The sequence below is a fragment of the Coenobita brevimanus genome, chromosome 47 (assembly GCF_032717465.1).
Source record: "Coenobita brevimanus isolate Jiangsu-jjx chromosome 47, ASM3271746v2, whole genome shotgun sequence".
In the NCBI taxonomy this organism is placed as follows: domain Eukaryota; kingdom Metazoa; phylum Arthropoda; class Malacostraca; order Decapoda; family Coenobitidae; genus Coenobita; species Coenobita brevimanus.
In genome coordinates, this window is record NC_137000.1 from 21455171 (window position 1) to 21483053 (window position 27883).

A 27883-nucleotide genomic window follows, 5' to 3' on the forward strand; every position below is an offset into this window, starting at 1 on the left:
AGAACACAAATAAAATGAAAAATGCTGTAAACCCAAAATCAAGGCCAAAAGCTCTTTCTCAAAAGTTGAGTAGTTCTTTTGAGGTGGAGCGAACTTCTTACTGTAATAAGATACAGGATGTTCAATACCCTGATCACCCTCTTGCAGCAAAACAACCCCAGCTCCTGTATCACTTGCATCAACAGCCATCTTAAAAGGCTTAGCAAAATTTGGAGTAGCGAGCACTGGCTGAATTAACAGGATAACTTTAAGTTTGCTGAAAGAGGATTCACAGTTATCGGTCCAGACACATTTAACTCCCTTTTTCAGTAGGTCTGTAAGTGGTGATACAAGAATTGAAAAGTTAAGAACAAATCTCCTGTAATAACCTACCATTCCCAAAAATCTTTGTAGCTCTTTCCTACTTTTAGGTCTGGGAAGATCATTTATAACCTGAACCTTAGCTCCTGGTGGTGCAACATGTCCATCACCAATTACATACCCAAGGTACTGAACTTTAGCTTGACCAAACTCACACTTTGATAAATTAGCTACAAGATTAGCCTGAACCAAACGCTCAAGAAATTTACTGACATGGCATAGGTGATCTTTCCAGTTGTCACTGAAGATTAATACATCATCAATATAAACAACACACCCTGCCAAACCCTCTGTTACAAGATTCATGAGCTTCTGAAATATGGCTGGTGCATTCTTCATACCATATGGCATTACAGAACATGCAAAAGTCTTTCCTAGTGTTACAAAACATGAGATCTCCCTAGTACGTTCAGTCATAGGTACTTGCCAGTATCCCTTTAACAAATCAAACTTACTTATGTACAGTCGCCAAATGTTCCACCTGGGCCACCTAGCCGCGAGAGGTGGGTAACGGGTGCTGGCAACAGTGTATATGTTTGTTCGTGTGTACATGCTCGACGAAAGTTCGGATCATCAACTCTCTTCGTCTGTAGTGAACCTCCGTCAGAGTCAGAGTTCATCCCCTAGATGGCTGGGCACGGAGTTGGATAGGGAGAAATATGTCTCAGAGGTAAGGCGGCTCTCCCATTGGCTCAGCCAGTTGCATGAAACTGGTCGTACGGAAAAATTGTTGAGTGCCACAGGTCGCGCTGACCAAGGCCAAATAAATATGACTATATTAATTCTATAATAAGGTAATATATAATAATATTATGATATAAATATATACTATTATATATAATACAATAATATTTATCATACTATACTTGGTCCGTGCAACCTGTGGCACGCAAAAATTCCATGCAACCGGTTTCCTGCAACTGGTCAAGCCGGTGGGAGAGCTGCTTAAAGGGGCAGCTTGGCATAGTGAAGGCCAGGGCAGGCGCAGGACGGGGGGGGGGGTTACTTTGTTCATACCGTCAGTGATAATCATTGCCGAACTAGTTTTTGAGATCCATTAGCATTCTGCTAAATATTTGTATTCTTAACAATACTAAACACTTTATTTTCTATGTTGTTTATACATTGTTACCATAACACTATATACTGTAATCGCTCCTAACCTTTCTCCGTCACACTCTCTCCTTATATCAGTAATTCCATTTCATAGGGTTATCACTTGATACCATTATCAGTATAGGTTGAAGAGGAATGCATATACCTAACATCTACGTCCAGTTACAAGTAAGATTACCTGCCACCTTCACATTATGAATGACACAGGCCAATAAACATTAGGATGGTGTTCAGACACTGTTAACGGTTGCTTATTTCCTCGTTGGTAGTACTTCAGGTTTTTGTGTGTTCTGTGGAGCACCACGAAGAGGTAGGAGGTTAAAATACTGTCACTTCAACATGCATAGTTTATGCATACTGCTGTCGATGTGGCTATTATATCAGCTATGTTAATGACTTACCGTATCATATTTCATATGACTATGGTCATAACAGCACACCTTTATAGTCCATTCATCTAACGAATGACTGAATTACACATTACAAGGAATATTGATTGTGAGCGGTGCCGCTTATGTGTGAGGTCACACATTTACACGCTCATCGATTATTCACCGAACAACATTATCTCACATTACAGCAAGATGAAGACATCACCTCTCCATCACAGTGTGCAAAAGCTTCCAGTCATTTTAAGCACAACTGCTATTGATTCATGAATTATTGGGACATTTTTATCACCATTGCCTGTGATATTACTTAAGTGACTGGTAAATGCAACATAACGAACATGAAATTATCATTACAAGCTGAAACACTTTTTTTTTTTTTTTTTTTTTTTTTTTTTTTTTTTTTTTTTTTTTTTTATCGCACGAACCTAGGCGCTTTAGCTCCCGTCGACTCGTGACTATCTGACTCGAGGCAGTATTCTGCCTCGGCTCAACGACGAGTTTCAACCTCCGACATCTACAGTTCCTATCTCGCCCACTTAGTGTAAATTAATATCCGCCCAATGAGTTGACCTAACTTATGTGATCATGTCTCGGATCAAGAATGGTATTTCAATAGGTTTAATCAAAACCGACCCAGGACTGGCGCAATGTAAAACGAACAGTTAGACACCGGTATCTACTATTCTACCGTAAGAGCCGATCACACGACGGTTCTTCCCCCCAGTATTCAGTACAATTTTTAGCCATGGGTTTATCATGTAATAATGAAAATGAATACGTTTATAAATATGCAATATGTATAAAGATCCGGTCTTTTAGATTATTCTACTTATTGTTTTCAATATTCGCATTATCCAGTACTTTCAAGAAGTTCCTTTGAAATTCTATTGGCTAAAAATTGTTGACCGAATATTGGGATGAACTCTGCCGGAGGTTCACTACGGACGAAGAGAGCTGAAGATCCGAACTTCGGTCGAGCATGTACACACGAACAAACATAAACACCGATGCCAGCACCCGTCACCCACCTCTCGCGGCTAGGTGGCCCAGGTGGAACGTTTGGCGACTGTACCTAGCCTTTCCGATCTTGTCTATGCAATCTTCCACGCGAGGGAGAGGGTAAGTGTCTGTTTTGGTTATCTGATTAACACGTCTGTAGTCGATGCAAAGCCGCTGTGACCCACCTGGCTTAGGGACTAGAGTGACGGGAGAACTCCACTCGCTCTGACAGGGCTCAATCATCTTGTGGTCCAACAGGTAGCCAAGCTCCTTCCGGATGAGAGGAACTTTCACTGGGTTCACACGGTAAGGAGGCAGTTTAATTGGCTTTGCGTCTCCAACATCGACATCATGCATCAACACAGTGGTTCTTCCTGGAGTGCTACGGAACACTTGCGGGTACTCCTGCAGTAATGCTGAAAACTCCTGCCTTTCCTCGGGAGCTAGATGAGAAAGCTTAGTCTGGAGATCATTCATGATATCAGGATTCTTCCCCAAACTATCACTCAGGCTCATGCTGCATGGGAGAACTTCACTTGTAGACTCGGGTGGAACAGCTACAGTGCAGACTGGGTTATTTTCGTCCCGCCTGTGATATAACTTTAGCATGTTGATGTGACAAAGTTGCTTGTTCTTTGTACGATCTGGTGTGGCGATGACATAGTTGACATCACTGAGTTTCTTCTCCACGAAATAAGGACCACTAAACTTGGCTTGAAGAGGTTGCCCATGCACTGGTAGCAGAATCAAAACCTGATCTCCTGGCTGAAAGTGGCGTAACCTGGACTTCTTATCATACCAAGTCTTCATCTTCTCCTGAGCAGCTCCTTAATTCTCTCTCGCCAGCTGTAAAGCAGTGGACAGCCGTTCTTTGAACTTCATCACATACACCAGCAGGTTGACGTCATCTTCCTCCGACAGCCAGCATTCCTTGAGTAGCTTAAGGGGTCCTCTTACTTCATGGCCAAACAGTAGTTCAAAAGATGAGAAGCCCAGTGATTCATTTGGAGATTCTCTTGCGGCAAATACAACGAATGGAAGACCTTTATCCCAGTCTTTCTGATGTTCCAAACAGTATTTCTTGAGCATCGATTTGAGTGTTTGATGATATCTCTCCAACGCTCCTTGGGTCTGGGGATGGTAAGCTGAAGACGTGATCTGGGTGATGCCCAACTCTTTCAGAAACTGCTTGAAAACATTTGACATGAAATTACTTCCCCGGTCTGAGTGTACCTCCTTGGGCAGACCAAACTTTGTGAAGAACCCTAGCATTTCCTTAACCACGTTCTTTGCTGAGATATTTCTAAGTGGAATGGCTTCAGGATAACGAGTAGCCATATCAATCAGGGTCAACACATAAGAAAATCCTGAAGAAGTCTTAGGAAGAGGACCCACAATATCCACCAACACACGGGTGAATGGTGCCTCAAAAGGAGGAATGGGAACTAGAGGTGCAACCTTCTCGATCTGATTACACTTCCCCACAACTTGACAGGAGTGACAAGACTTACAATACCAGGAAACATCCCTGAAGATACCTGGCCAGTAGAAGTGTTTCAAAATGCGTGCCACAGTCTTCCTGACTCCAAGGTGTCCTGCCAAACTGGAATCATGAGCCACTCTAATGTTATCTTGCCTACAAACACGAGGGATGACAACTTGATGTACAACCTCCCATTCACAGTCGGCTGATGCTGTTGGGGGTCTCCACTTCCTCATAAGTACTCCTGACTTTATATAATAACAAGTAGAAGCACCAGCTGACTCTTCCTCACTGCAAGCAGAGTTAGCTAGACCTTTCAACTCAGGGTCAGCAACCTGCAACTCAACCAACTCTTGACGAGACAAATTATCAACACTACGGGGTACTGCCTCATCTGGTGAGTGGTCCAAATTAGCAAGAAAAGTGTCAGCTAGGATAACACCATTATCATTATCCTCTAAGTCACCAGTAACTTTAGACTTAGCCCTAGTGACAGCACATGCAGAGAACACCTCAGGGACATCACAATCCTGGGCCGCAGCCACTGACTCACTAGACAACTGAGGAGCTGGACACACTTGACTTCCACCAATATCATTTCCAAGTAAGAAAGTTACACCTGACATTGAGAGTGTCTCAACCAACCCAACCATAACGGAACCATTAACAAAACCAGACTCTAAATTCACTCTGCACAGAGGGACAGAGAAGTAATTATTCCCTACTCCTTGTAAGATTACAGTTTCATCAGAGGAATTAACATTTGAGCCTAGAACACTGGTCAGCATAAGGGATTGGCAAGCACCTGTATCACGATATATTTTAACTGATTTCCTGTAATTACTGTCCAGAGGACTGACAAAACCATCAGACAGGAAATCAGCACATGAACTCTTCAGAGTGTCACCCATGTTACTGCTCAAAAGAGGAGCTCCATCATGAGAATTTAATTTACCCCTCAAAGCAGGTTCAGTTAACTCAGTTAAGGAATTCTTGGAACTCTCAAGGGTGGACACTAGACCAATTGACTGAATATTTAAAGACTCCTTTTTGTTCACATCACGCTGTCTCCTGAAACATTTCTCCGTAGTATGACCAAGCTTACTACAATAAGTACATTTACTTTTCTGAAATCTAGAGGTGAAGCTGGTATTTACTTCCTGAGAAACATCATCTTTATTCTCTTTCCTGTTACCTGTACTCTGAGTAGAGGCAACGTAGATACTCTCAGCTTTCCCTTATTCTTTAGAATATCTCTTGTGAGTGAGAACATATTCATCAGCTAAAACTGCAGCATCAGACAAATTATCTATTCTTTTCTCATCAAGATATAGGCTTACATCTTTATTAATACACCTCTTGAAGTCTTCCAGCAAAATCATCTGCTTAAATTTGTCAAAATCAGAATCCACATTTTTAGAATTTAATCACTGCTCTAACAGATCTTCTTTGATTTTGCATACTCAACATGGGATTGCTTATCTTGCTTGTAAGTTGTCCTAAATTTTACTCTATAGGCTTCAGGAACAAGCTCATAGGCCTTAAGAATCGAGCTCTTAACTACATCATAATTATCAGATTGATCCTGAGGCAAAGATGCATAAGTTACTTGAGCTTTACCGGTGAGAACAGTTTGAAGGAGTACTGGCCAATACTTTTTGGGCCAATTAAAACCTGTAGCTACCATCTGAAACAACTGCAAATACTTTGTTAAATCAGATTCATTAAAAGGAGGGACAAGTTTAACATTTTTAGCCACATCAAAATCATCAGAGCTAGATGATCCAGTTCCACCTTGTTTCATGCGGTACTCATGGTCTGCCTGAATCCTAGCAAGTTCAACTTGTGCCTGAAACTCAGCCTCCTGAATAGGAGCCTGAGATTCCGCCTCCTTAGCCTGAGACTCAGCCTCCTTAGCGCGAGCCTGAAACTCAGCTTCCTTAACACGAGCCTGCTGCAGAGCTATCTGTAACTTAGCTATTTCGATCTGCGTTTGCTCATTTGGAGGAGTTACATTAAACAAGCTTTTATTAATCATGCCAACAATTTGATCTTTAGAATGATGAGAGTGAACTGCAATTCCCAATTGTTGAGCAACAAGCTTAAGTTCATTCTTTGTTCTGTTTTCTACATCACACACTGTTTGCACATTTAACAAAAAATCTTTGGCTTCATGAAGCGTAGTAATAGTAGACATCATGAATAAATCACAGTCACAAAATATCAAGCAATATCCTTATGATATTATCCTGAATATCCTGATAAGAGGTCGCCAAATTTATGTTACGAAACAGAGAAAGATAATGTACACTTTAAGTGAGAATACTAAAAATCACTACTGTCCCGTAAAGTTCCAGGTTCAAAACAAAAGAGTTAGGTAAAATTACAAGTTAAAGTTTAATGCTCAAACTAACAACAAAACATTCAGGACTCATAAGGATAATGTAATGGCAAAAAACAGGTTAAATATATGGTTAACTGCAATAGCCTCTATTAACACGAAATTAGCATGAGTAAATTTATCTAAGTCAGCCCTGATAAAATGAAAATACCAGATAGTACTCAGTGAATGCAAGATATATTATTACAGATACGAAATATTATGAACAATGGCTGACATGAAACTCCACATTAATCATAAAAACCTTACTAGGCCTAAGAATTAACACCTTACGCTACACAGTACAAGAAAAAATGCAATAACAGTTATACTCAAATTACACAGCTGCTAGATGGTTGGAGACTTCCTGAGCACTCACAATAATAACAACTGTACAGGGGAGGACAGAGATGTGAACAAAATGAGGAGTAGATCTAAGTGGCAATTAATGTAGAGACTGAGCTCATTATATAGGGGCCGGCAGAGCTTGATACAACTTGTAAGAAGGACGCGCAAATGAAGCCAGAGGGGACAAAGAGTTGACACTCCTGCTCTGAACAACAGAAAGAACGACTTACACTACTATAAGGGAGGAGGGGGGGAGTGAGGTAGAACACGCTCGTGATCAAACATGCTGTATACTGTACGTTAGAATTACACAAAGGATGATGAATTAATAGGCTATGTAACAATATATATATATATATATATATATATATATATATATATATATATATATATATATATTATATATATATATATATATATATATATATATATATATATATATATATATATATATATATATATATATATATATATATATATATATATATATATATATATATGAGTGATGGAAATCATTACCAAAGAGTAGGCTTACTGCTGAATAGAGATGCTTGTAAGGCAGTATGCGAGTTTGAACCAATTAATGAGCGCTTGCTTTATTCTAGTTTAAAATCTGATCATGGTAATATCAGTATGGTTGTAGGGTACGCTCCGACAAATAAGGCTGCTGATGAAATGAAGGATGACTTTTATGAGAAGCTGCAGGATGTAGTGAATAAAGTGGCAAGACATGATGTGTTAGTTTGCATTGGTGATTATAATGTGATTGTTGGCAGTAGTAGGGATGGCTTTGAAGATTGTATGGGTAAGGAGGGTGTTGGTATAAGAAACGAAAATGGGATGCGATTTGGAAGCTTTTGTTTGGCAAATGACCTTATAATTGGTGGAACTATCTTTGAGCATAGAAAAATACATAAGACTACTTGGATTTTACCATGTGGTAAATACTGTAACCAGACTGACCACATTGCAATTAGCAGAAGGCATAGGAGTTATTTGCAAGATGTTTGCGTAAGGAGGGGGGGCAGATATAGGTAGTGATCATCAACTTGTGTCAAAGAATAAAATAAAACTTAAGAGAAACGTTAATGGTAACTGTACAGGAGGTGGTAATTATGATTTTGATGGGCTGAGAAGTGATGAGAACACGAAGGAAAAGTTTCGGTGGGAATGAAGGAACAGGTTTCTAGTCCTGCAGACTTTGATGGAATCTGAAGACAATGATATTAATCAAATGTGGAGAGAGGTAAAAGAGGTTTTGCATGAGAGTGCTAAGGTTACTATTAACAAAAAAAGAACAGCGAGAAGGAAAAAGTGGATGTCAGATGAAACATGGAATGCAATACAGAAAAGGAAAGAGGCGAAGTTAAGAAGTGAAGAACAACATGTTGATGGCCAGGTAGTTGAAGTACTTAGAGCAAAGTACTGGAGTTTGCATTCTGAAATAAAGAGACTCGTTAGACGTGATAAGAGGAGGCTATATGATGAAAAGGCAACAGAGACAGAAATTAAATTAAGTAAAAATGACGGTCAGAGCACAAGAGCAGCGTATCAGGCCCTAAAGGAGTTAACTGGGACTGAAAAGAGAATGAAGGAAATACCTGTACGAGATAGCAATGGTAATTTGATGACTAAAGATTTGGATATAAAACTAAGGTGGAAAGAACATTTTGAATCTGTTCTAAATAGACCAAGCCCAACTGAAGAGGACATTTTGCCAGCCGAGAGAGATTTGCAGATAAAAATGGGATATGACCTTGGAAAAGGTAGCAAAATCTATAAAGGAGTTAAAGAAAAATGGAGATTTAAGTATGTGTGGCAGTTGGAGGAGAATAACTTTGACACCTGTAGTTGCAAAAGTCTTTTCCAAAATCTTGTTGAACAGAATAGAGCCAGTAATTGATAAAATTTTAAGAGAACAAGAGGGATTTAGAAAGGGTCGAGGTTGTAATGATCAGATTTTTATTGTATGGCATCTAATGCAACAAGCTAATGAGATGAAAATGCCACTTAGTATGTGTTTTGTGGATTTTGAAAAGACGTTTGATAGTGTTTCACGTGGAGCTATGTTGAAAATTATGAGATTCCATGGTATACCAGAAAAGTTTGTAAATATTATTAGAAGCCAGCATGAAGATACTTTTTGTAAGGTAATGGTGGGTGGTTCTTTGAGTGATCCATTTCAAGTTAGGTCAGGGGTGATTCAAGGAGGAGTTCTTTCGCCATTGCTGTTTGTTTTGGTTATGGATTATGTTATGAGAAAGGTTGTAAGGAGAACAGGTGCAGGAATTAACTGGAAAGAAAATAAGAAGCTGATGGGTTTGGACTATGCTGATGATATTGTACTGACTTGCGGAAGTATTTACGAGATGCAGAGAGTGCTTGATTGTCTGGTGGAGGAAGGAGGAAAAGTGGGGTTGGTAATAAATTGTGGAAAGACTAAAATTATTAATATGAACGTGAAGAACAAAATCGATTGTGTAATTGGGAATAATGTGGTGAAGAATGTAGAAAACTTTAAATATCTGGGAACGATTGTATCATCTACTGGATTATTAAACAATGAAACTGAGGAGAGGATTAGACAGGTTTGGCGAGCTGTTGCAATGTAGAAATGTGTTTGGAATAATAGTATGCTTTCGGTACATACTAAAGAGAAAATTTACGAGTTCATGGTTAGACCAATTTTAATTTATGGGCATGAGTCATGGTATAGTACAATTGCAACAGATCAAAAAGTATTGGGATTGCAGAATAAAATACTGAGAAGGATTCTTGGGGTAAAGTGGCAAGACAGAGTTACAAATGAAAGAGTAAGGGATATTACGAGAGTGGAACCAGTTAATGAACATGTGAGACTGTCTCGCTGGAAGTGGCTGGGGCACATATACAGAAAAGAAGGAAGTTTAATACAGGATGTGTCAGAGTGGACTGCTAGAGGAAGAAGAGGTAGAGGTAGGCCGAGGGAAACCTGGTTGAGGACAATGAAAAGACAAGCAGGAGAGGAATGTTGGTGAGACCTTGAGATGGCAAGAGACAAATATTGGTGGAGAGAGTGCCTCAGGAAATGATTAACTGATACATATATATATATATATATATATATATATATATATATATATATATATATATATATATATATATATATATATATATATATATATATATATATATATATATATATATATATATATATATGCTTATATATATATATATATATATATTGTTACGGAACAGAGAGAGATAATGAACACTTCAAATGACTAAAATCACTACTGTCTCGCAAAGTTCCAGGTTCAAAACAAAAGAGTTAGGTAAAATTACAAGTTAAAGTTTAATGCTCATACTAACAACCAAACATTCAGGACTCATAAGGATAATATAATGGCAAAAACAGGTTAAATATATGGTTAACTGCAATAGCCTCTATTAACACGAAATTAGCAAGAGTAAATTTATCTAAGTCAGCCCTGATAAAATGAGAAAACCGGGTAATGCTCAGTTAAAGCAAGATATATTATTACAGATACAAAATATTATTAATATTGGCTGACACCAAAACTCTACATGAATCACAAAAACCTTACCAGGCCTACGAACCAACACCTCAGGCCATACAGTACAAGAAAAATGGTAACAACACTTATACTCAAATTATGCAGGAGCTAGATGGCTGGGGACTTCCTCATCAATCACAAAAATAATAATACACTATACAGGGGAGGACAGAGGTGTGAACAAAATGAGGAGTAGATTAAGTGGCAATTAATGCAGAGACTGAGCTCATTATATAGGGGCCGGCAGAGCTTGATTCAACTTGCAAGAAGGACGCGCAAATGAGGGCACAGAGGACGAAGAGTTGACACTCCTGCTCTGAACAACAGAAAGAACGACTTACTCTACTATATGGGGGAGAAGACGGGAGTGAGGTAGAACACGCAAGCCTGGTCACTATGGAAGCCAAGAGGCGAATCGTGATCAAACATACAGCATACCGTACGTTAGAAATATACAAAGAATGATGAAATCATAGGCTATGTAACACCTCCCCACAAAGAAAAAGAAACTTACAAAGGAAATTTCTTATTACTCTAAAACAATCAGGTCTAAAGTCTAGATAAGCAATCTGCAATAACATTTTCTTTCCCCTTGACATGTTGTGTGTCTAATGAATACTCCTGAAGAAGAAGACTCCATCTTGTCAATCTCTGATTTTTATCTTTAAACTTACTAAGGAATTTCAGTGGGTTATGATAGGTATAAATGACTATGGGGTCAAAACCAGTGTCATAAAGACTTTATGAGGTGTGGTTTTTAGATCAGCAGTATTTGTTTCTTGATTCATATTTAATGATTGCCCTGTTAATTCAACTTGTACGAGTTTATCGTTATGTGAGGGAATGGTAGAATATGTATGACCGGACCGGTGAACCCTGTTAAGTATATTGGCATACGTATTTAAGGCAGCTGCGAAGTCGATACTCTCAACGTCAGAAGGGGTTTCCCACTCATCATCCGAAACTCCCGTATTTGTTTCCTTATCTATAACGTGTGGTGTGGGTTGTACAATGGGTGGGCTGTCTCTTAATTGTGAGTCTGATGTTGTGGCAATTTGTGTGTCATCTGGTATTAACGTGGGTGGTTGCGAAAATATTCCTGTCATTAAGATATGATGTTATGAAATACGCCTCTTGTTTATTTATGTCCTAGCAAACTAGATGATTAAATAAGTTGAATATAGCTAATTTTAGCACTGAGAAGAAATGAGCAAGTATAATTTTACCCACTTGATACAGATCGTAGAGGTGTGTCGATACAAAAGTCGATCTCGGAAGAAAATACAGGTTTGATTGAAGATCTCTTGATAATTCTAGTGGTGTGTTGATGGACGATATTACTCAGGAAACTCCATGGCCTGGTATTTGTAGTGGTTAACGGCTGTCCCAGGCAAACCTCAACATAGAACGTCGAATTTCCAACTTAACTGTGAAAATAAGTGAATATGAGTAGGAGCTATGTGAATAATGAGTAATGAGTAGTGGGTGAGAAGTGCCTGGTGTCCGTCACACGTTGCTTGGCATGGCAGACTCGCGTTGTGATGTCATCTCAGCACATGGTGACGTCGGCTTCCCACACTGGTAGCTGTGGTGAGTGAATGAGTAGCGATGAGTAACTTGAGTGAAGACGAGTGAGTAAGATGAGTTGTAAATCGTGTCTCACTCTTCGTTTGTTTGTTCCCTTTATTCTATGTGGAAGTTTTCTCTGTCCTTTTCTCTAGTGATTTATTCGTTGTGGGATGAAGACTGCCGCTACTTGTAGGTGCGTGTAGAAGATTATACAGACGACGTAGAGTTGTTAATTGTAGTTGATTGTAGATGGCTGTAGTTGATTGTAGATGGCTGTAGACTTTGTAGAACTGAAGCTAACCTTGTAGTCTCGGTTGCTTTTGTAGAAATTTGCTTTTAATTCGGAGACGATGTCCGCAGATTTGCTGGTTTGTCGTTAAGCTACTTGCAAGGCGTCGAGTGATCTCTTGACCTCTGCATCAGCGTAATGATCTGGGAGACGGAGGGGGCAGGAGCTGATATTGTTGGTTGTTGTCAATCTTGATATTTTGTAGGAATTTAATGTTGATTCGTAGACGAGGTTCGTATACGTTCGCTGCTACCAAATGTCATAAAGACTTTGTAGTTAATTGTAGAGAAGTATATTTTAGACTTGTGGTCGAGCGGCTTTTATATCTTGTAGTAGTTTCCCCACCAGATGTCATGTAGTGACGGGAGAGGTAAAGAATAGTATGGGACTATTTTTATTTGTCTTGGAAATATTAAACAGGTATAATAGTATAAGTCCTGGGTAGCTACCTCCCTGTCTCGCTATCTCTCTCTCTCTCTCTGTTCTAAAGCTAATCTCCGTCTCGACCTCTCTCTAGGGTCGCTTGTCTCCTTCTAAACTCTCTTTCCTAAAATCTCGTGTAGTAGGGTGTGTGTGTCACGTATCTTCCTCATGGCAACAGAACTTTCTCACGAGAGGACTGCTGACAGCTAACTGAAACATCTCCTTACTGGCCGCTGTCGTCAGCTTTCCCCCGTGTAAGCGTTTAGCGCTGCTCGCTTCTCGCAAACACAACACCTTCTCATCATTTGACTTCCTGCTTCTATCTGTCTCTCTATCTATCTATTTATCTATCTATCTATTATGTAGTCCTATACCAGAACACAAATAAAATGAAAAATGGTGTAAACCCAAAATCAAGGCCAAAAGCTCTTTCTCAATGGTGGAGTAGTTCTTTTGAGGTGGAGTGAACGTCTTACTGTAATAAGATACAGGGTGTTCAATACCCTGATGATCCTCTTGCAGCAAAACAGCCCCAGCTCATGTATCACTTGCGTCAACAGCCATCTTAAAAGGCTTAGCAAAATTTGGAGTAGCGAGCACTGGCTGACTTAATAGAATAACTTTAAGTTTACTGAAAGAGGATTCACAGTAATCGGTCCAGACATATTTAACTTCCTTTTTCAGTAGGTCTGTAAGTGGTGATACAAGAATTGAAAAGTTAAGAACAAATCTCCTGTAATAACCTACCATTCCCAAAAATCTTTGTAGCTCTTTCCTACTTTTAGGTCTGGGAAGTTCACTTATAAGCTGAACCTTAGCTCCTGGTGGTGCAACTTGTCCATCACCAATTACGTACCCAAGGTACTGAACTTTAGCTTGACCAAACTCACACTTTGATAAATTAGCTACAAGATTAGCCTGAACCAAACACTCAAGAAATTTACTTACATGGCATAGGTGATCTTTCCAGTTGTCACTGAAGATTAATACATCATCAATATAAACAACACACCCTGCCAAACCCTCTGTTACAAGATTCATGAGCTTCTGAAAAGTGGCTGGTGCACTCTTCATACCATATGGGATTAGAGAACATGCAAAAGTTTTTCCTAGTGTTACAAAAAATGAGATCTCCCTAGCACGTTCAGTCATAGGTACTTGCCAGTATCCCTTTAACAAATCAAACTTACTTATGTACTTAGCCTTTCCGATCTTGTCTATGCTATATTCCACGTGAGGGAGAGGGTAAGTGTCTGTTTTGGTTATCTGATTAACACATCTGTACCCAATGCAAAGCCGCTGTGACCCACCTGGCTTAGGGACTAGAGTGACAGGAGAACTCCACTCGCTCTGACAGGGCTCAATCATCTTGTGGTCCAATAGGTAGCCAAGCTCCTTCTGGATGAGAGGAACTTTCACTGGGTTCACACGGTAAGGAGGCAGTTTAATTAGCTTTGCGTCTCCAACATCGACATCATGCATCAACACAGTGGTTCTTCCTGGAGTGGCACGGAACACTTGCGGGTACTCCTGCAGTAATGCCGAAAACTCCTGCCTTTCCTCGGGAGCTAGATGAGAAAGCTTAGTCTGGAGATCATTCATGATATCAGGATTCTTCCTCAAACTATCACTCAGGCTCATGCTGCATGGGAGAACTTCACTTGTAGACTCGGGTGAAACAGCTACAGTGCAGACTGGGTTATTTTCGTCCCGCCTGTGATATAACTTTAGCATGTTGATGTGACAAAGTTGCTTGTTCTTTCTACGATCTAGTGTGGCGATGACATAGTTGACATCATTGAGTTTCTTCTCCACGAAATAAGGACCACTAAACTTGGCTTGAAGAGGTTGCCCATGCACCGGTAGCAGAATGAAAACCTGATCTCCTGGCTGAAAGTGGCGTAACCTGGACTTCTTATCATATCAAGTCTTCATCTTCTCCTGAGCAGCTCCTAAATTCTCTCTAGCTTGCTGTAAAGCAGTGGACAGCCGTTCTTTGAACTTCATCACATACTCCAGCAGGTTGACGTCATCTTTCTCCGACAGCCAGCATTCCTTGAGTACCTTAAGGGGTCCTCTTACTTCATGGCCAAACAGTAGTTCAAAAGATGAGAAGCGCAGTGATTCATTTGGAGATTCTCTTGCGGCAAATACAACGAAATGAAGACCTTTATCTCAGTCTTTCTGATGTTCCAAACAGTACTTCCTGAGCATCGATTTGAGTGTTTGATAATATCTCTCCAACGCTTCTTGGGTCTGGGAAGGGTAAGCTGAAGACGTGATCTGAGTGATGCCCAACTCTTTCAGAGACTGCTTGAAAACATTTGACATGAAATTACTTTCCCGGTCTGACTGTACCTCCTTGGGCAGACCAAACTTGGTGAAGAACCCTAGCATTTCCTTAACCAAGTTCTTTACTGAGATATTTCTAAGTGGAATGGCTTCAGGATAACGAGTAGCCATATCAATCAGGGTCAACACATAAGAAAATCCTGAAGAAGTCTTAGGAAGAGGGCCCACAATATCCACCAACACATGGGTGAATGGCGCCTCAAAAGGAGGAATGGGAACTAGAGGTGCAACCTTTTCGGTCTGATTACACTTCCCCACAACTTGAAAGGGGTGACAAGACTTACAATAACAGGAAATATCTCTGAAGATACCTGGCTAGTAGAAGTGTTTCAAAATGCGTGCCACAGTCTTCCTCACTCCAAGGTGTCCTGCCAAACTGGAATCATGAGCCACTCTAATGATATCCTGCCTACAAACACGAGGGATGACAACTTGATGTACAACCTCCCATTGACAGTCGGCTGATGCTGTTGGGGGTCTCCACTTTCTCATAAGTACTCCTGACTTTATATAATAACAAGTAGAAGCACCAGCTGACTCTTCATCACTGGAAGCAGAGTTAGCTAGACCTTTCGACTCAGGGTCAGCAACCTGCAACTCAACCAACTCTTGACGAGACAAATTATCAACACTACGGGGTAATGCCTCATCTGGTGAGTGGTCCAAGTTAGCAAGAAAGGTGTCAGCTAGGATAACATCATCATCATCATTATCCTCTAAGTCACCAGTAACTTTAGACTTAGCCCTAGTGACAGCACATGCAGAGAACACCTCAGGGATATCACAATCCTGGGTCGCAGTCCCTGGTTCACTAGACAACTGAGGAGCTGGACACACTTGACTTCCATCAATATCATTTCCAAGTAAGAAAGTTACACCTGACATTGGGAGTGTCTCAACCATCCCAACCATAACGGAACCATTAACAAAACCAGACTCTAAATTCACTCTGCACAGAGGGACAGAGAAGTAATTATTCCCTACACCTTGTAAGATTACAGTTTCATCAGAAGAATTAACATTAGGGCCTAGAACACTGGTCAGCATAAGGGACTGGCAAGCACCTGTATCACGATATGTTTTACCTGATTTCCTGTCATTACTGTCCAGGGGACCGACAAAACCATCAGACAGGAAATTAGCACATGAACTCTTGAGAATGTCACCCACGTTACTGTTCAAAAGAGGAGCTTCATTATGAGAATTTAATTTACCCCTCAAAGCAGATTCAGTTAACTCGGTTAAAGAATTCTGGGAACTCTCAAGGGTGGTCACTAGACCAATTGACTGAATATTTAAAGACTCCTTTTTGTTCACATCACGCTGTCTCCTGAAACATTTCTCCGTAGTATGACCAAGCTTACTACAATAAGTACATTTACTTTTCTGAAATCTAGAGGTGGAGCTGGTATTTACTTCCTGAGAAACATCATCTTTATTCTCTTTCCTGTTACCTGTACTCTGAGTAGAGGCAACGTACTTACTCTTAGCTTTCCTTTTTTCTTTAGTATATCTCTTTCGAGTGAGAACATATTCATCAGCTAAAACTGCAGCATCAGACAAATTATCTATTTTTTTCTCATCAAGATATAGGCTTACATCTTTATTAATACACCTTTTGAAGTCCTCCAGCAAAATCATCTGCTTAAATTTATCAAAATCAGAATTTACACTCTTAGAATTTAACCAGTGCTCTAACAGATCTTCTTTGAATTTTGCATACTCAACATGGGATTGCTTATCTTGCTTATAAGTTGTCCTAAATTTTACTCTATAGGCTTCAGGAACAAGCTCATAGGCCTTAAGAATCAAGATCTTAACTACATCATAATTAGGAGATTGATCCTGAGGCAAAGATGCATAAGTTACTTGAGCTTTACCTGTGAGAACACTCTGTAGGAGTACTGGCCAATACTTTTTGGGCCAATTATAACCTGTAGCTACCCTCTCAAACAACTGAAAATACTTTGTTAAATCAGATTCATTAAAAGGAGGGACAAGTTTAACATTTTTAGCCACATCAAAATCATCAGAGCTAGATGATCCAGTTCCACTTTGTTTCATGCGATACTCATGGTCTGCCTGAATCCTAGGAATTTCAATTTGTGCCTGTCCCTCCTGAATACGAGCCTGGAATTCAGCCTCCTTAGCACGAGCCACCTGCAGGGGTAGCTGTAACTTAGCTATTTCAATCTGCGTTTCCTCATCTGGAGGAGTTACTTTAAACAAGCTTTTATTAATCATGGCAACAATTTGATCTTTAGACTCATGAGAGCGCACAGCAATACCCAATTGTTGAGAACAAGCTTAAGTTCATTCTTTGTTCGGTTTTCTACATCAGACACTGTTTGCACATTTGACAAAAAATCTTTGGCTTCATCAAGAGTAGTAATAGTAGACATCATGAATAAATTACAGTCACAAAATATCGAGCAATATCCGTATGATAATATCCTGAATATCCTGATTAGAGGTCGCCAAATTTATGTTACGGAACAGAGAGAGATAATGAACACTTCAAGTGAGAAATACTAAAATCACTACTGACCCGCAAATTTCCAGGTTCAAAACAAAAGAGTTAGGTAAAATTACAAGTTAAAGTTTAATGCTCAAACCAACAACTAAACATTCAGGACTCATAAGGATAATGTAATGGCAAAACAGGTTAAATATATGGTTAACTGCAATAGGCTCTATTAAGACGAAATTAGCAAGAGTAAATTTAACTAAGTCAGCTTTGATAAAATGAGAAAACCGGATAATGGTCAGTTAAAGCAAGATATATTATTACAAATACAAAATATTATTAATATTGGCTGACACCAAAACTCTCCATGAATCACAAAAACCTTAACAGGCCTACGAACCAACACCTCAGGCCATACAGTACAAGAAAAATGGTGACAACACTTATACTCAAATTATGTAGGAGCTAGATGACTGGAGACTTCCTGAGCACTCACAAAAATAATAATACACTATACAGGGGAGGACAGAGATGTGAACAAAATGAGGAGAAGATCTAAGTGGCAATTAATGCAGAGACTGAGCTCATTATATAGGGGCCGGCAGAGCTTGATTCAACTTGCAAGAAGGACGCGTAAATGAGGGCACAGAGGACGAAGAGTTGACACTCCTGCTCTGAACAACAAAAAGAACGACTTACTCTACTATAAGGGAAGAAGAGGGGAGTGAGGTAGAACACGCAAGCCTGGTCACTATGGAAGCCAAGAGGCGAATCGTGATCAAACATACAGCATACTGTACGTTAGAATTATACAAAGGATGATGAAATCATATGCTATGTAACACCTCCCCACCAAGAAAAAGAAATTTACAAAGGAAATTTCTTATTACTTTAAAACAATCTGTCTAAAGTCTAGATAAGCAATCTGCAGTAACATTTTGTTTCCCCTTGACATGTTCTATGTCTAATGAATACTCCTGAAGAAGAAGACTCCATCTTGTCAATCTCTGATTTTTATCTTTAAACTTACTAAGGAATTTCAGTGGGTTATGATCGGTATAAATGACTATGGGGTCAAAACCAGAACACAAATAAAATGAAAAATGGTGTAAACCCAAAATCAAGGAATAAAGCTCTTTCTCAATGGTGGAGTAGTTCTTTTGAGGTGGAGTGAACTTCTTACTGTAATAAGATACAGGGTGTTTAATACCCTGATGATCCTCTTGCAGCAAAACAGCCCCAGCTCCTGTATCACTTGCGTCAACAGCCATCTTAAAAGGCTTAGCAAAATTTGGAGTAGCGAGCAGTGGCTGACTTAATAGAATAGCTTTAAGTTTACTGAAAGAGGATTCACAGTTATCGGTCCAGACAAATTTAACTCCCTTTTTCAGTAGGTCTGTAAGTGGTCATAGAAGAATTGAAAAGTTAAGAACAAATCTCCTGTAATAACCTACCATTCCCAAAAATCTTTGTAAATCTTTCCTACTTTTAGGTCTGGGAAGATCACCTATAAGCTGAACCTTAGCTCCTGGTGGTGCAACTTGTCCATCACCAATTACGTACCCAAGGTACTGAACTTTAGCTTGACCAAACTCACACTTTGATAAATTAGCTACAAGATTAGCCTGAACTAAACGCTCAAGAAATTTACTGACATGGCATAGGTGATTTTTCCAGTTGTCACTAAAGATTAATACATCATCAATATAAACAGCACACCCTGCCAAACCCTCTGTTACAACATTCATGAGCTTCTGAAAAGTGGCTGGTGCATTCTTCATACCATATGGGATTAGGGAACATGCAAAAGTTTTTCCTAGTGTTACAAAACATGAGATCTCCCTAGCACGTTCAGTCATAGGTACTTGCCAGTATCCCTTTAACAAATCAAAATTACTTATGTACCTAGCCTTTCCGATCTTGTCTATGCTATCTTCCACGTGAGGGAGAGGGTAAGTGTCTGTTTTGGTTATCTGATTAACACATCTGTAGTCGATGCAAAGCCGCTGTGACCCACCTGGCTTAGGGACTAGAGTGACAGGAGAACTCCACTCGCTCTGACAGGGCTCAATCATCTTGTGGTCCAATAGGTAGCCAAGCTCCTTCTAGATGAGACGAACTTTCACTGGGTTCACACGGTAAGGAGGCAGTTTAATTGGCTTTGCGTCTCAAACATCGACATCATGCATCAACACAGTGGTTCTTCCTGGAGTGGCACGGAACACTTGCGGGTACTCCTGCAGTAATGCCGAAAACTCCTGCCTTTCCTCGGGAGCTAGATGAGAAAACTTAGTCTGGAGATCATTCATGATATCAGGATTCTTCCCCAAACTATCACTCAGGCTCATGCTACATGGGAGAACTTCACTTGCAGACTCGGGTGAAACAGCTACAGTGCAGACTGGGTTATTTTCGTCCCGCCTGTGATATAACTTTAGCATGTTGATGTGACAAAGTTGCTTGTTCTTTCTACGATCTAGTGTGGCGATGACATAGTTGACATCACTGAGTTTCTTCTCCACCGAATAAGGACCACTAAACTTGGCTTGAAGAGGTTGCCCATGCACCGGTAGCAGAATCGAAACCTGATCTCCTGGCTGAAAGTGGCGTAACCTGGACTTCTTATCATACCAAGTCTTCATCTTCTCCTGAGCAGCTCCTAAATTCTCTCTCGCCAGCTGTAAAGCAGTGGACAGCCATTCTTTGAACTTCATCACATACTCCAGCAGGTTGACGTCATCTTCCTCCGACAGCCAGCATTCCTTGAGTACCTTAAGGGGTCCTCTTACTTCATGGCCAAACAGTAGTTCAAAGGGTGAGATGCCCAGTGATTCATTTGGAGATTCTCTTGCGGCAAAAACAACGAATGGAAAACCTTTATCCCAGTCTTTCTGATGTTCCAAACAGTACATCCTGAGCATCGATTTGAGTGTTTGATAATATCTCTCCAACGCTCCTTGGGTCTGGGGATGGTAAGCTGAAGACGTGATCTGAGTGATGCCCAACTCTTTCAGAGACTGCTTGAAAACATTTGACATGAAATTACTTTCCCGGTCTGAGTGTACCTCCTTGGGCAGACCAAACTTGGTGAAGAACCCTAGCATTTCCTTAACCACGTTCTTTGCTGAGATATTTCTAAGTGGAATGGCTTCAGGATAACGAATAGCCATATCAATCAGGGTCAACACATAAGAAAATCCTGATGAAGTCTTAGGAAGAGGGACCTTAATATCCACCAACACTCGGGTGAATGGCGCCTCAAAAGGAGGAATGGGAACCAGAGGTGCAACCTTTTCAGTCTGATTACACTTCCCCACAACTTGACAGGGTTGACAAGACTTACAATACCAGGAAACATCTCTGAAGATACCTGGCCAGTAGACGTGTTTCAAAATGCGTGCCACAGTCTTCCTCACTCCAAGGTGTCCTGCCAAACTGGAATCATGAGCCACTCTAATGATATTCTGCCTACAAACACGAGGGATGACAACTTGATGTACAACGTCCCATTCAAAGTCGGCTGATGCTGTTGGGGGTCCCCACTTTCTCATAAGTACTCCTGACTCTATATAATAACTAGTAGAAGCACCAGCTGACTCTTCCTCACTGCAAGCAGAGTTAGCTAGACTTTTCAACTCAGGGTCAGCAACCTGCAACTGAACCAACTCTTGACGAGACAAATTATCAACACTACGGGGTACTGCCTCATCTGGTGAGTGGTCCAAATTAGCAAGAAAAGTGTCAGCTAGGATAACATCATCATCATCATTATCCTCTAAGTCACCAGTAACTTTAGACTTAGCCCTAGTGAGAGCACATGCAGAGAACACCTCAGGGATATCACAATCCTGGGTCGCAGTCCCTGGTTCACTAGACAACTGAGGAGCTGGACACACTTGACTTCTATCAATATCATTTCCAAGTAAGAAAGTTACACCTGACATTGGGAGTGTCTCAACCAACCCAACCATGACAGAACCATGAACAAAACCAGACTCTAAATTCACTCTGCACAGAGGGACAGAGAAGTAATTATTCCCTACACCTTGTAAGATTACAGTTTCATTAGAGGAATTAACATTAGGGCCTAGAACACTGGTCAGCATAAGGGATTGGCAAGCACATGTATCACGATATATTTTACCTGATTTCCTGTTATTACTGTCCAGAGGACCGACAAAACCATCAGAAAGGAAATTAGCACATGAACTCTTGAGAGTGTCACCCACGTTACTGCTCAAAAGAGGAGCTTCATTATGAGAATTTAATTTACCCCTCAAAGCAGATTCAGTTAACTCGGTTAAAGAATTCTGGGAACTCTCAAGGGTGGTCACTAGACCAAATGACTGAATATTTAAAGACTCCGTTTGTTCACATCACGCTGTCTCCTGAAACATTTCTCCGTAGTATGACCAAGCTTACTACAATAAGTACATTTACTTTTCTGAAATCTAGAGGTGGAGCTGGTATTTACTTCCTGAGAAACATCATCTTTATTCTCTGTCCTGTTACCTGTACTCTGAGTAGAGGTAACGTACTTACTCTCAGCTTTCCTTTTTTCTTTTGAATATCTCTTGTGAGTGAGAACATATTCATCAGCTAAAACTGCAGCATCAGACAAATTATCTATTTTTTTCTCATCAAGATATAGGCTTGTATTTTTATTAATACACCTTTTGAAGTCCTCCAGCAAAATCATCTGCTTAAATTTATCAAAATCAGAAGTTAGACTATTAGATTTTAACCAGTGCTCTAACAGATCTTCTTTGAATTTTGCATACTCAACATGGGATTGCTTATCTTGCTTATAAGTTGTCCTAAATTTTACTCTATAGGCTTCAGGAACAAGCTCATAGGCCTTAAGAATCAAACTCTTAACTACATCATAATTATCAGATTGATCATGAGGCAAATATGCATAAGTTACTTGAGCTTTACCTGTGAGAACACTCTGTAGGAATACTGGCCAATACTTTTTGGGCCAATTATAACCTGTAGCTACCCTCTCAAACAACTGAAAACACTTTGTTAAATCAGATTCATTAAAAGGAGGGACAAGTTTAACATTTTTAGCCACATCCAAATCATCAGAGCTAGATGATCCAGTTCCACTTTGTTTCATGCGATACTCATGGTCTGCCTGAATCCTAGCAATTTCACTTTGTGCCTGTCCCTCCTGAAAAGGAGCCTGAGACTCAGCCTCCTTAGCACGAGCCTCCTGCAGTGGTAGCTGTAACTTAGCTATTTGAATCTGCGTTTGCTCATCTGGAGGAGTTACTTTAAACAAGCTTTTATTAATCATGTCAACAATTTGATCTTTAGACTGATGAGAGCGCACAGCAATATCCAATTGTTGAGAACAAGCTTAAGTTCATTCTTTGTTCGGTTTTCTACATCAGACACTGTTTGCATATTTGACAAAAAATCTTTGGCTTCATCAAGAGTAGGGGAGCGCAGTGATAGTTCGGCCAGGAGGATGGTTCGGCCACTGGCTTTCCTGAATAATGTAGGGGACCTAGATCATTGAGATTTCACATGAAGTTGCGTGATCTTGCAGACAGATTGCACATGTGTTTTTGTTTTGGTTGGCCGGGAAACAGCAACGTCAGGTTAGATTTTATGATTTTTCATGACCCCTATGTACTTTTTCGGTGATCCAACGTAAGCAGTAGCTCCATTAATACTTCAGGGTTGTTATCCATATATAGTGCAAATATCATTTATTGCCTATAGGCGACATGAGAGTAGATAACACTCGAACAGCTTATGAACTCTGGGTTTCGGGGCGTCATGTGTACATCTTTATACATGGGGGATGATTCGGCCACTTGAAGTGAGGGATGGTTCGGCAGGGTTGCCAGGTGGCCGAACCATCCCTCATAATTATCTAATGATTTATTTTCTTTATTTAACGATTTTTTTCTGTCTATCTATCTATCTATATACCTAGGCTGCTTCCCCCAAGGAAAGGGAGGTAGCCGAGACAGGACGACACACTCCCCATTTACTCATTCATTCAAACACATTCATTCGCATCTAGCCCCAAAGGGGAGAACGGATTGATCCTCACCGCACCACACCGCACAAGGGTCAACTGCGCAATGCAATCAGTGATATCTGCAGCAGGGCCCGATAGCAGAGCTGGTTTACCCCTGCCACATCATAACAGACTCATCCCCTTACCTTTTTTCTATAAAATTACATATTCTCTCTCTCTCTCTCTCTCTCTCTCTCTCTCTCTCTCTCTCTCTCTCTCTCTCTCTCTTTCTCTCTCTCTCTACTTTCCCTCAGAAATTGATGAAGCTTCTGTTTCAAGAAACGCTATAATTGGAGTATTACCTGAACCAGTTTCACAAAGCACTAAGCGAAGGTTAAGGTATTACAACTTTGGATTTTTGTTTCACTGGATTTAAAATGCGTTAAGAGTAAACAGCATGTAAGAGAAGTAGCTTTCATTTGACTTGGATATTTTCTTTCACAAAATTAGTTTTATTTTATCTGAGATAGGCAAGAGTAGAGCCATTTAATTTCATTATAAGGAGATTGTTTGTTCCTTGTTTCATTAAAAGGAGATTGTTTTGGTAAAAATAAATCCAATAAATCATGTCAGCACAGATGAAAATTTGATTCTTAATTTTCCTACTGTATTTAATTCTTTAATTGAGCCCCAGAGGCAAGTGGCCAAATCATCCCACATGGTGGCCGAACCATCCCAGGCCAGTGGCCGAATCATCCACACCAAGAGGGATGGTTCGGCCATTTTGGAGACCTTAAGAATTTGGATTACTGCCAAGAAATGACGAAAGTTTAAGAACTGACAATAGCACACAAAAGAGCCAAAAGATGTGGCTTCCTCTTAGAATAAGCAGATTTTAAGAATTTCTTAAACTTTATTTATTATGATTTTTTTTCGAAAAAGTGGCCGAATCATCACCGCCCTCCCCTAGTAATAGTAGACATCATGAATAAATTACAGTCACAAAATATCAAGTAATATCCGTATGATAATATCCTGAATATCCTGATAGGAGGTCGCCAAATTTATGTTACGGAATAGAGAGAGATAATGAACACTTCAAGTGAGAAATACTAAAATCACTACTGACCCGCAAAGTTCCAGGTTCAAAACAAAAGAGTTAGGTAAAATTACAAGTTAAAGTTTAATGCTCAAGCTAACAACTAAACATTCAGGACTCATAAGGATAATGTAATGGCAAAAACAGGTTAAATATATGTTTAACTGCAATAGCCTCTATTAACACGAAATTAGCAAGAGTAAATTTATGTAAGTCAGCCTTGATAAAATGAGAAAACCGGATAATGCTCAGTTAAAGCAAGATATATTATTACAAATACAAAATATTATTAATATTGGCTGACACCAAAACTCTCCATGAATCACAAAAACCTTACCAGGCCTACGAACCAACACCGCAGGCCATACAGTACAAGAAAAATGGTAACAACACTTTTACTTAAATTATGCAGCAGCTAGATGGCTGGAGACTTTCTGAGCACTCACAAAAATAATAATACACTATACAGGGGAGGACAGAGATGTGAACAAAATGAGGAGAAGATATAAGTGGCAATTAATGCAGAGACTGATCTTATTATATAGGGGCCCGCAGAGCTTGATTCAACTTGCAAGAAGGACGCGCAAGTGAGGGCACAGAGGACGAAGAGTTGACACTCCTGCTCTGAACAACGAAAAGAACGACTTACTCTACTATAAGGGGGGAAGGGGGGAGTGAGGTAGAACACGCAAACTGGGTCACTATGGAAGCCAAGAGGCGAACCGTGATTAAACATGCAGCATATTGTACGTTAGAATTATACAAAGGATGATGAAATCATAGGCTATGTAACAATATATATATATATATATATATATATATATATATATATATATATATATATATATATTTATATATATATATATATATATATATATATATAAATATATATATATATATATATATATATATATATATATACATACATATATATATATATATATATATATATATATATATATATATATTGACAGATATATATATATATATATATATATATATATATATATATATATATATATATATATTTATATATATATATATTTATATTGACAGATAGATGTATATATATATGTATATATATATATATATATATATATATATATATATATATATATATATATATATATATATATATATATATATTGTTACCTAGCCTATGATTTCATCATCCTTTGTGTAATTCTAACGTGCAGTGTGCTGCATGTTTGATCACGCGCGTGTTGTACCTCAGTTACCCCCTTCTACCGTTGTAGTGGAGTGAGTCGTTCTTTCTGTTGTTCAGAGCAGGATTGTCAACTCTTTTTCCCCTCTGGCTTCATTTGCGCGTCCTTCTTGCAAGTTGTATCAAGCTCTGCCGGCCCCTATATAATGAGCTCAGTCTCTGCATTAATTGCCACTTAGATCTACTCCTCATTTTGTTCACATCTCTGTACTCCCCTGTACAGTTGTTATTATTGTGAGTGCTCAGTAAGTCTCCAACCATCTAGCAGCTGTGTAATTTGAGTATAAGTGTTATTGCATTTTGTTCTTGTACTGCATAGGATAAGGTGTTGATTCGTGGGCCTAGTGAGGTTTTTGTAATTCATGTAAGGTTCTTATTGTCAGCCATCATTAATAATATTTTGTATCTGTAAGTATATATCTTGCATTCACTGAGTATTATCCGGTATTATCATTTTATCAGGGCTGACTTAGATAAATTTACTCTTGCTAATTTCGTGTTAATAGAGGCTATTGCAGTTAACCATATATTTAACCTGTTTTTGCCATTACATTATCCTTATGAGTCCTGAATGTTTTGTTGTTAGTTTGAGCATTAAACTTTAACTTGTAATTTTACCTAACTCTTTTGTTTTGAACCTGGAACTTTACGGGACAGTAGTGATTTTTAGTATTCTCACTTAAAGTGTACATTATCTTTCTCTGTTCCGTAACATAAATTTAGCGACCTCGCTAGGATATTCAGGATATTATCATAAGGATATTGCTTGATATTTTGTGACTGTGATTTATTCATGATGTCTACTATTTCTACACTTGATGAAGCCAAAGATTTTTTGTCAAATGTGCAAACAGTGTGTGATGTAGAAAACAGAACAAAGAATGAACTTAAGCTTGTTGCTCAACAATTGGAAATTGCAGTTCACTCTCATCATTCTAAAGATCAAATTGTTGGCATGATTAATAGAAGCTTGTTTAATGTAACTCCTCCAAATGAGCAAACGCAGATTGAATTAGCTAAGTTACAGCTAGCTCTGCAGGAGGCTCGTGCTAAGGAAGCTGAATTTCAGGCAAATGACAAGCAGGCGGAGTCTAAGGCTCGTATTCAGGAGGCTGAATTTCAGGCAAATGCTAAGGAGGCGGAGTCTCAGGCTCGTATTCAGGAGGCTGAATTTCAGGCAAATGCTCGTATTCAAGAGGCACAGGTACAGGCTCAGGCACAAATTGAACTTGCTAGGATTCAGGCAGACCATGAGTATCGCATGAAACAAGGTGGAACTGGATCATCTAGCTCTGATGATTTTGATGTGGCTAAAAATGTTAAACTTGTCCCTCCTTTTAATGAATCTGATTTAACAAAGTATTTTCAGTTGTTTGAGAGGGTAGCTACAGGTTTTAATTGGCCCAAAAAGTATTGACCAGTACTCCTTCAGACTGTTCTCACCGGTATAGCTCAAGTAACTTATGCATATTTGCCTCAGGATCAATCTGATAATTATGATGTAGTTAAGAGTTTGATTCTTAAGGCCTATGAGCTTGTTCCTGAAGCCTATAGAGTAAAATTTAGGACAACTTATAAGCAAGATAAGCAATCCAATGTTGAGTATGCAAAAATCAAAGAAGATCTGTTAGAGCAGTGGTTAAATTCTAAGAATGTGGATTCTGATTTTGACAAATTTAAGCAGATGATTTTGCTGGAGGACTTCAAAAGGTGTGTTAATAAAGATGTAAGCCTATATCTTGATGAGAAAAGAATAGATAATTTGTCTGATGCTGCAGCTTTAGCTGATGAATATGTTCTCACTCACAAGAGATATTCTAAAGAAAAAGGGAAAGCTGAGAGTAAGT